The sequence below is a fragment of the Haliotis cracherodii genome, unplaced genomic scaffold (assembly GCF_022045235.1).
Source record: "Haliotis cracherodii isolate W230 unplaced genomic scaffold, xgHalCrac1.p SCAF_11, whole genome shotgun sequence".
NCBI classification, from domain to species: domain Eukaryota; kingdom Metazoa; phylum Mollusca; class Gastropoda; order Lepetellida; family Haliotidae; genus Haliotis; species Haliotis cracherodii.
Genome location: NW_027266266.1, coordinates 17,341,835 through 17,352,675, shown reverse-complemented (window position 1 = coordinate 17,352,675; position 10,841 = coordinate 17,341,835). Strand labels below are relative to the sequence as shown.

The 10,841-nt window shown below is 37.1% G+C and overlaps 1 pseudogene; it reads right to left on the bottom strand.

Moving 5' to 3' along the window:
* Nucleotides 1-2,218: 2,218 nt before the first annotated feature.
* Nucleotides 2,219-8,630, bottom strand: LOC139454890 (probable glutamate receptor; annotated as a pseudogene).
* Between the last annotated feature and the right edge of the window lie 2,211 nt (nucleotides 8,631-10,841).

Here is a 10,841-nt window from a genome sequence, read left to right as displayed (position 1 = left end):
ACTAAAACATGCAAACATTGCAAAGCACATGTGTACATTACCATAGACTTGATGTTTTGTCAGATAATTAACTCGTTAACGATTTTATTCAATGTTGTAGATTCCAGTCCAGGGCCATTATTTGGACTCACGTGGATTTCCGACATGTTTAATCGATTAAAGCCATTCAGTCTTGCATTATTTAAAATTCCTTGCAGTGAGTAACAATATGTTTTCCATATTTACAATAATTATGAAACCTCAACGTTAGAGATTATCTCGATTGTCCCCCGAAACAGATTCCTTTGGGTGCAAAGGCACAGTAGCACTGAAAATCAGTGATGACACAAGGTGATAATCGAGAAAAGGGCAGGCATGTCCAGCGCTGCCGGTAGTCCCCGTCACTCACACAACCTCACAATCACATACAAGGAGAGTCACTTCTACCAATACACTTTATTAGAATTGTCAGAAATTAGTCAATTGTACACATCTTTATTTCAATCAAACTGTATCCATCAAAGTCATGGTACCCTGTCATTGGTCAAAGGTCAGAGATATTTATTGCATTTAAGAGAGTTACAAATAGGTAGTTTTATATATTTGGATATATACTCATGTTTAACCATTTGTTTCTGAGGGAAAATGCATTTTTAACATATAGCCAGTTTTAATATGACAGCATCATATTTTAAGAAAGAGTGAAATATAAGCAGGTACAGGATAATTTGACAGATAGCGTGCTGGTATTAACTTTCTTCTTAGATCACAATAATAAGGGCATGCAAAAGTAAATTGAATTTTATTTTCTACATCTGAATGACATAATGGGCACAACCTCTTCGACTTTTCAGTGGACATTTGTCTTCCCTCATTTATCATGAGATCTAACAATCCGAGCCTAAATTGAATAAATGGACGTCGAAGGGTTCTTGATGTTAATGTAGATAAGTATTTTTCAGGTTGAATAAGACTCTTAAAGGTTTTGTGCAAGTCATACCTTGAACTGTTTTCTAGAATAGAATGCCATTCCTGATAAAACATATTAGAGATTTTTAACGAAATTGTTTCAAAAAGAGTTTAACATCACCAACTGTTTGGTTTAACCATACAAAGCCGTAGCCATGAGAAAACAAAAGGTTTCTGATATGTGATGCCCATGTTACTTTGGGCATCTCATCTAAATGTACAAGCATACTATAAACATGTTTGGGGATTCGGCGTTCATGCATTCCAAGAATATTGAACCAGTATTTCAAGCATCTAATTTGGGAGTTGATGTATAACGGGTATCAGCCACACTCGCCATAGACCATATAATCTGGTGTTGATGGACCAACGGATAAGATATTTTACAGGCTAAAAGATGTAGCTTTTCAAGACAATCGTATCGCTGAAATCCCCATACTTCTGATCCATTTAAAAATATTGGTTGGATTTGGGCATCAAATACTTGAAAAAAAATATATTCGGGTAAAATCTCCTACTTTTTGCGAGACAGTAATTACATTGATTAAGGCCTTCTTTTCATGTGATGTTAAGACCAAGACACTTTTCTTGAAGTTCATTGTATGGGTAAACATTACACCAAGATATGTATAATGGCTCAGAACATTAACACATTTACTTTCGAAAAAACATCTTTCATTCAGTGACATCTGACCTCCTCTTCTAAAAATGACACTATTTGTTTTATCATAGTTAACTGACAGTTTCCACTCTTCGGAGTAACATTCTAAAATGTTAAGTTGTTTTTGTAGTCCAACAACAGAATCTGATAATAAAATGACATCACCGGCAAAAAGATGCATCAAAATTTCTAATACATTTGGGAACATTTGAATACCATGTTTACCCTTAGCCATAATTACGTAATATAATTCACTAATAAAAAATTAGAACAATATCGGGCTCAAGTTACATCCTTGTCGTAAACCAACAAGACAGTAAAAGAAATCGGATACATCGTCAACACATCGTATATATATATATATATATATATATATATATATATATATATATATATATATATATATATATATATATATATATATATTAAAGTACGATATTCTCATGATGAAAAAGGTACAATTACTATGTCTATAGGGGGAAGCCTAGTTGTTAAAGCGTTTGCTCGTCACGCCGAATACAGGGGTTCGATACCCAATAAGTGTAGAGGTATGAATTGTAATTGTAACTAACAGTAACGTACATGTGTCCGTTTTCATAGAATAGTCAATCAATCTTTGTTTATTCGGTAGTTAAGGAAACGTTCAATTCCTAATGCGGTAAAGGCTACTGTAATTCCTAGTAAACACACTGCCCAGGCACTCCGCAAGTTACTCATGTCAACCTTCGTCATTGCGTGTACATGTTCCTCCCGTTTTGTGCCGGACCATTTTCTTGCCCAGGCTTCCAGCATGCCGTTATCATACAGACGAATGAGTCTGGAACAGTAAGGTGTAGTATTTGTAGTACTAATGCTTAAAACGTGGCTTTAAGATTGTTTGCGTTTATGGACGTGTCCAAGGGCGTACGTCTCGGCCCTCGGATGGTAGCTAAGCGTGGAGACTCAGTTTTAGACGACAGCAGCCATGTTTATTGATGATGGTGGAATATGTCGAAAGGGAACATGTTGATACCAACGTGACAGAATTCACTCCCGGACCGGGTGGCCAATATTCCCGAGTGCAGAGACCCGCTCTGTCACTTACACGAGTCGTTGATATGATCTGTCTGTCTCCCTGACTGACTGACCTATATATACATATATATATGACTGACCATATATGACTGACCATATATATATATGTCAGTCAGGTTTGTACTTACATACGTAAGATCCGGCGACGTAAGGAGGTGTTAACTGACATTTATAGATAGCGCTGGCGATTAAGGGTCCTGCCCGGAGCGGACTTATGTTGAGAGGGGATATGCTGAATGTTTGCTGAATATACTAAACAGACAAAGGGCACAGAATTTCGGTGCACTTGGAAACATATTGAACCAATTAGGTATTACGATAAATGAAACTTTAAATAAAAGTATTGAAATGTTTTGCACTATAACAGAGGCATAAACGTAAATGACCGTGAGCATGCTGTGTTTTTCCGCGTAGCAGTTTTACACAAAGAGTTCAGACCAGTTTCACGTTTATACCTCCATAGGACAAATCTGTAAATAAAAACGTCAGCAATATTAACTTCACAATCTGCTTACTTAATCGTAAACGCAAACAAATGTTGACAACAATTACGAAATAAGTGACATCGTTAAGCGGAATCTGACAATCAAGAAACACTTGTGCGTTACTTGACATGGGCTAATTTCTTTTCGGGTTATGAAAAAATGAACGTAAAATAAATTGGTTGGTTAGCTGATTAAATGCCACGGAATCATTTGAAATTAATTTATTAATCAGTACCAATAACCTTCTCTTCAGTAAAAAATATATTATGTTAAGCTTTCAGAAGGAATTATGTTCACTCCAGTACATTAACATATATTGTAGAAACATACATATTGAAACAAACAGCATCCTCGAGTATATTTCTTGACAGGATAAATTTCTTTCGTCTAATAGTGTTATTTGAATATGAAAGGTGCGTTTTTAGTACTTACTTGTCTGAAAATAACTCCGCAAGAGGTGAATTGATGGGAAAGGGCAGGCTCAGATGGTTCGGACCAGTATTACATTTCATCCTTCGGAGGTTATGAACTGTCTTTTCTATACCATCAATCGTGACTGAACCGGATAAGTATCCGTAGAAGCCAGATTGCAGGAGCATCTTAATGTATTGATCCTCGTCCAGAGAGTTTCGGATGTTTGTAGATCGGGTGTCCAACACTATTGACCAGATTTTCTTACTCACACTATCATTAGAATGCTGAAAAGCAATCAGAAAACACAATTATTGGGACTTTGCTGACAGAAGTATGTTGGGAATATGAGGCGAAGCTTATTTGCTCATTCCTGACATCAAATTTGATTTACAAAAGTCATTTAGGTAGTAAATGTTTGAGGGATTGTTAATCACTTACAGCAGACAAAAGCTCCAATCCAAGGCTTACTTCGATGTGTGCCTTTCTCTACAATACGACAATACCATTGGGTAAGCAATAAGAAAACACAATTACACAGTTTACATTGCAATCATGCAACTTACCTTGTAGAAATCTGCATAAGATGACCCTTCAGAAATGAGAATCTTGAAGTCATCATTTGTTACAAGCTCTTCCATTGTATTAAAGGGTATTTTATCTTTTACCACTGATATAATTGCAACGAGATTACCAAAGTAAACTGAGACAATGGTGATGCAAAACAACCACCAGCTTGTGTAAAATATGCGGCCAGATCCGGTTTGTGGGAGATGCAGTGAACCTGTGGATGCGATATTTCCAAATGTTAAATGCACTACACGAAAGAAGTTGAACAACACCATATTCATTCATATGACAGTAAATTACTACAGTTAATCTGTCAAACAGAAGTCACGTTCCTTTGAACAAACATGCCATGCAGTTTACGTTCCAAGGCGTAAATATTATATGACCAGTTGTTTGTAACCATATGGAAAGAACTCCTGTATTTAAAGCTCAATACTTCTGAGAAATAAATAGGAATAAGTTGCATGGTACAAACTAAAAATTGCGTAATTAGAGAAGCTGCAGCTGGTGATTACATAGGCTCTTTTGTTTGTCTAAATCTGGCCTTAATGCTTTTTAATTGAAATATATATTGTGTGAGGTCAAGTTTATTTGCTCTATTTCATTTTGGAGATAATCAAATATCTTCAAGGAGTAGTTGAAAATTGTAACATTTTTTTTTTTTTACATGTATTATTATAACAAAATAGTAGCATTCTTGAGGTCAAAACCTTTTTTCCATAAAGAATATTATGATCTGACCGGCTGGCCGAACATCGTAATGTGGTAATAAGAGTTTATGACTTTCAGTAGTAGTAGACGTCCATACAACAAATTTCATGGATAGATGCGGGTTAATGAAATTTATAGCTCTTACTGTTTTTCTAAAATCATCTTAATCTATTAATTGTGGACCACATTCCCGACTACTGGAGAGGCATTAAGGAATGATAAATACCACAACGTTAGACCAACGATAATATAAACTCGTTGGACCAACGTTGACAGACAATGTTCTCCTGAATCTGAAGGATAACTGGGTACCTTGATGCAGCGGCACAAGAACCGCCGTCATGACACTGTCTGATGTTGATGGTGGACATGCAGGAATCTCCCTGGCCTTGATATGCTCTCCAACACTGTATCGTTCCCGCAATGTATGGAGTCCTATGCACCATGCCATCGTCAGCAGTCCGCATACATACACTTCCCATTTAAAAATAGACACCAACAACATCCAGTGGTTATCACTATTTGACAGTTTCTTATGGACTACTTCACATTCTGATTGGTACAGGATAGAAGGAAATGCAAAGGCCTTGGTTCTTTTAAGGGTGATTCTATAAGGTATGCCAGCAAGGTCGACATCCTGAAAAAACAAAGTTGAAATTACTTAATGTGTAATGTTCTAATGGACCTAGGTTTGCAATTAGTTCGACTCAATATATTCTCTCCTTACATTTCGTGCTACCTTGCCAAGAAGACCGCTCCACGTTTCGGACAATTCATCCCAGGACTTGTCAGGTGGTTCGATCAGTTCATATCTGAAGTGAAAAGTGAAACATCTTGGTCATGGATACTATTAGGTACATCTTTTCTTTAAAACATTCATCAAGAATGCCAGTTGGTACGACAGGGGACAGACATCTTTATTAATAGCATTGCATGTGATACTAGTATCTTTCAAATAACACAGTTGATTGCGTAGCTAAGCAATTGCTGCTATGGATGTATTATTAAATGACCCTTGGTAGAAACAAAAATAATACTCCCATAAAAGTGGGAAAGGGTTTATTGTAATACGTACGTAAAATTGAGATAATCGGCAAGGCTGTCGAATAAATCCTTGCAGATATGACTGTACACAATGGAGCCATTTGTTGGACGTTCTGCTTTCTTGCAAAATGTACCCCACTGCAGAAACAAGTTTTATCACGAGAATAATTATCCTCTAATATTAATTCTTTATGTTTATGTTTAGGAAATGCATGAGAGATGTTATTTATGGCTTCAGTGAGCTTTTTCCTTTCACTTGAAATTTGCCCTTAATTGGAAATGTACAATGTTTAAATTTATATCGAGTTACTTGCCTTTGAAAGATGGCTTCAAATTCGTTTAAGAATATCGTACCCACTTGCTATCAAATATAGTCTTTATTGTGTTATGTAATATAAATTATCAAAAAGCCTTTCAAATATATGCATGTGGCTAAAGTTATTCACCTCCAAGATGCCAATTTTCCTTTTTTCTTCCGTTCAACATGTAAGCCGTATTGGGGAAGAGAGGAGAAATGAAGGCGGGGTATGTGCCCCCATTATTTGTTAAGTCACCGATTTGCCACCATTTCCGGCTGTTGGACTGCCACAAGAGAGTGCTGATTTTCACATCTGAGCGACCAGATATGTTCTTTTCCTAAAAACAAATGTAACAAACCACTTTAGGAGACACAATAATATTCAATATCAATGAAATAATTATACTCAGTCAATACTGACTATTTATTTATGGCTTCAATAATTTGTACACGTTGGGTGACAGTTTATCTTAAAGTCTAAACGGATATCTATTGTTGCTGATAACCTTGACTGCTATTGCTATGTTGTCCAGATCAGCATGTTCTTCTGACAATAATTGCGGGTCCACATTCAGGAAGAACCATTTCGAGAAATGACGAAGCACAGTTCCTTGTCCGCATTCCTTGTTTTTTTTTGAAGACTTTGGCAGATGGAACAAATTAGAAATAAACATTATGATAGTGTTTTTATGTTGTGATAAAAAGACAAGCTTTCTTTAGAAACAGCCAAATCAACTCACAGGAGAAATCAGTATCTTTTCAAAAGAATATCTGAAATACATGTATTATTTTTGTAAAACGTACGATATTTGTGATGCTTGGGAAGCAGTTGTTGATACCGTCACAAAAGACGACAAAGTTGAACAATTTGCGATAAATGTTGATGCGATTCTTCGGGAGAGTTTTCTCAATTAAGCCGGTGAGACTCTGTTCAAAGTCATGCACATGGAAGAAAATTGCAGTAACGCCATGCTGTGTAGTCCATTTCTCAATATTGCCATGTATGTCTCTTCCTGTTTAGAAATGGGAACGTAAAATAATAACAGAAACATTATTTCGTGTATAATAGGCAAGTTGCTGGTGATAATGGACACCAGAAAAATATACAAAGACCAAAGATTCAACGATGGTTAGTATGCCTGGCAAATACATTTCTTGGATTTGAAGAGGTAAAGGAAGATTCACTTACCCATATATGAATGACTAACAAAAATCAAAGATGAACCCGGATGGAGTGACATCTTGCTTAATAGGTGATGTAATTCATTTTTTCCAATTGTTATTCTGGAACGTGCTGTTTAATAAATTTTAAGATGAAAACCATTGTTCACATTAGCACAATGAAAAAGGAAATCACAATTACACAATATATCTGGAGTGAATGAGTGAGTGAGATGAATTTAATGCCGCTTTCAGCATTATGCAAGTAATAGTATAGTGGATGTATTTAGCGTAAATGTCATAAGGGTAGTCATATCAGTATAAACAAACCTGACAGTGTCATATTTAGGAACTAACAAATGTACACTCAAGAATCGTATCTATGTATTCTAATATTAGTGATACATATCACATAGTTTCTCTGTCTACGATGTTCCCAGACACATCCCTAGACAGCATGTTGTACATTTTCATTGCGTTTGTAGCTCCATGCAGACACTGGTTTGAATTAAGCGATTGCTCATATCGAAAACATACACGTCCTATAATAATGACTACATGTAGATTTTAACCTTTGAGTTGTGTTTATAGCGTTCGCTCGTCACGCCGAATTTCCGTTTTCCATTCCACAATTCTCACTCACTTATTCACTCACTCAAATTTTAGATGAGAACATCAAGAGCTGGCATTCAGAGAGATTACAGAAGGTTTAGATTACAAGAATGCAGTCTTTCAAGATCATTTTATGAAGTATCTACAGATCAAGAACGAGTAAAATATTGACTACATTGTCATTTAGATAAACTTAATTAATCTTGAGTATTATAAAAACAACCCATGAGGGACCATTTAACACGGCATAAAAAGTGTAGGTCTCCGTTTTTCCTGAAAACTACTGGATACCTTCAGCAACCTTCAGTTTTCTTGGTAATTTTCAGATACTTTTTGTGTGCTTCACACTTAATTGAATAAGTTGCACTCCCAAAATGTTGACAATTTGGGAGGAAGGTTTTCGGAAGGTGTCCTGAAGGTTTCCGAAAAACGGAATCTCGACGCATGTAAAGAGGTAGAATGTTTAGGTAGCTTGTCCAGGTAAGGTTCATCACAAGCTGCATAAAAGTGATAATTGTAATTTTAGTGATAATATACAAAACATTATGAAACTGATTTCCCACATACCTGTCAAGTTCCTGAAGGGAGTACAGGACGAACCGACGAAAAGCACCAAATGACCAACTACACATATGTACATGCGTACAACGTCCATGGTTCTACGTGTATATACAATTTAACAGTAATCCCTATACCAGCTTCCGATTGTCGACTTACTGAAGGAAATGAACGAATAGTACGGTTAATTAGATGCTGTTGTCATTTAAGTTTTGTGTTTCATGTACATGGATGGCAAGGTAAATATGCATCCCCGTAACCTGCAACTGATCGAACTGAGAGAGAAGTCAGCAAATTGTACATTCGTGACTAGCTGGCTTGTCGTTCAATTCTTCATTAGTGTGGTGTTTATCATATGACGGCCATAGGTATTGGCTTATCTAGCCCGTGGATAGGTCATTGTATCATAACTCATTACTTAACGATCAACTAGATAATCAAGTTCATCGTTATATGCAGAATGCTTTAATTTCATCTGTGATTTTACAAAGACCAGATTCAAATACCATATCGTTAAACTAGTATCGAAATGACAATGACGGGGTATGTATACTGTGTACACATATCTTAATAAAACGTACTACAGGACTATTGGTGATATGCATCAAAGTAGTTGGAATGTCCATAAAGCGTTGCCCAGTGTGCTTCAGTTATGTTTCAGAGCTGAGCACAATGGTTAAAAGTGATCGTCGCACGAAAACTTGTCTTGATGTAATGTCAGATGAAATGTGAGATGAGACCAGGACGCAGACGCTCCACTTATATAGGCTAACCAGCTTCCAACACTTTCTACACAATGCCAGACCAGTGTCTCTTTTATGACATGCTGAACGTTCTGAAGGTGCCAAACATGATTCAGCTTTCATCAACAACCATTTCAATATCGTGTCACAACGCTGCTGTGAGTATGATGAATATATGCACGGGCTTGTTGAGAGCATCGCACAGTTGTGACCAAATAATATTGTGTCGTTGTGACTGGGTCACTTTGTGCCACAACCGATTGGCGTCAAAGCGCTCAAGCAGTTGTTGATGTTTGTTTTCAACGGCCTCGCATATTGTGAACATGCTTTTTTGCCCTCGTCATCAGAATATGAACCACGTGATGGCGGTTACTGATATGTAATTTTGAAGCAGGAATGTAGTAAGGACGTGACACTGACACACTTCACTAGGTTCACCTCAGTGGCATTGGTCCTCTCGGTCGGCATTGGGTGGAATTCATACTGGAACTAGTTTCACTAGTTCACGTGACTATCAAACATCAAAATACAATTAGGCGGCAATCGTGACCCTTGCATGATCTTGCTCAATATTAAATTACATATTTTTCTGAATCCTGTGAAATATGATTCTTAAAATTGACAGCCAAGTTGTACGGATATTATGCGGCGGGATCTGGCGTCACGAGGATTATCGTCCCGGGGTATTATGAAGCTAACAGAATAAGCTGAGAATGCCACCCAGTGTCCATTATGTAAGAGCATTCAGTGGTCGTCATTTTCAGCTCACTGCTAAAGGTTCATGTAATTTTTTGCTCGTTTGTTGCTTAACGACGCACTCAGCAATATTTCAGCTATATTACGGCGATCTGTAAACAGTCGAGTCTAGACCAGGCAATCCGGTGATTGCCACCATGAGCATCCATCTACGCCATTCGGATATGGTGACATGCATCAACCAAACGAGCAAGCATGACCACTCGGTCCCGTTAGTCGCCTCTTACGACAAGCATAGTAACCTCTTACGACAAGCATAGTCGCCTGTTACGGCAAGCATGGGTTGCTGAAGACCTAATCTCTACCCGGATCTACACGGGGGAGGTTCATTTGAGATGAGTTCAAAGAAGCTCACAGAAATGTTTGCAGTATAACAGTTACCTTCGCTGTTTTTGTATTGAGTAGGTTTCCTGTTTTCACTGCGATGATCGTTATTCCTCACGTGCCCTCCTTAATTTAGAAATACCGTATTTTATGCACATTTTCGCCTGCTTTTGAACATTTTTTGCAATGTTTATTTAAATATGCAAGTATATTTTTTGTACTGGCTTTGAGGCAAGAATATATTTTGTAACTGTCTTTATACTAGATAGTGAAAGTTTTCTTTCCTCAGTGCTGCTGCCAAGGTGATTCTTTACCAAATATTCCGCGGTCCCCTGGCGCCGAGTCCATCCCGTTCGCTGTTAAACTGGAGAAGTTTCTCAGAATTACCACAAAAGAATACACGGTGAGTATTTATAATTATGTTAAACAGTTTTTTTTTAATATACTCAAAGACAAAACGTGATAATATACTCAAAGACAAAACG